The sequence below is a fragment of the Sinocyclocheilus anshuiensis genome, unplaced genomic scaffold, assembly GCF_001515605.1.
Source record: "Sinocyclocheilus anshuiensis isolate Anshui unplaced genomic scaffold, SAMN03320099.WGS_v1.1 scaffold1497, whole genome shotgun sequence".
Taxonomy (NCBI): domain Eukaryota; kingdom Metazoa; phylum Chordata; class Actinopteri; order Cypriniformes; family Cyprinidae; genus Sinocyclocheilus; species Sinocyclocheilus anshuiensis.
In genome coordinates, this window is record NW_015543492.1 from 1,123,346 (window position 1) to 1,123,896 (window position 551).

Below are 551 nucleotides of genomic sequence, written 5' to 3' on the forward strand. Positions count from 1 at the left end.
GCAGCATTTATTCAAAATATAAATATTTTCTAACAATATAAATCTTTGCTATCACTTCTTATAAATTTAACACATACTTGCTGAATAAAGTTTTAATTTATTTCAGAAAAAGAAAGAATAAAAATGTACTGACCCCAAATGTTTGAACTCTAGTGTATATTGTTAGAAAAGATTTCTATTTTAAATAAATGCTCTTTGAGACCTCACATGTCACAGTTTCACCACGGCCACTCCCTCTCCTTGGTTTTTAAAAATGGCTGACATTAATTTAGTGATAAAATTGTACATCCTTATGGAAATATGATAATATTTTGTAATTACAATTTAAATCTGATTAATTTTCAAATTGTTTGTCATAAATCAACATCTCATGAAAATGTTATGGGGTTTCAAATCAAAAAATGACTTCCTGTTATGAAACAGGACATCATTTCACACATGTCCACTGTAGAGGACACCAGGACTAAAAGCATGTTTATTATACATTTTGGGAGACAAAAGAATTGAATAGGAAAAAAAAATTATATATCAATATTCTTGTGAAATATTCG

The 551-nt window shown here is 27.6% G+C and overlaps 1 protein-coding gene across 1 annotated transcript in view; it reads left to right on the forward strand.

The window, feature by feature from the left end:
* The window catches only part of LOC107694748 (oxysterol-binding protein-related protein 10-like), a 39,606-nt gene that overhangs the window by 37,778 nt on the left and 1,277 nt on the right, over positions 1 to 551 (forward strand). The window lies entirely within an intron of this gene.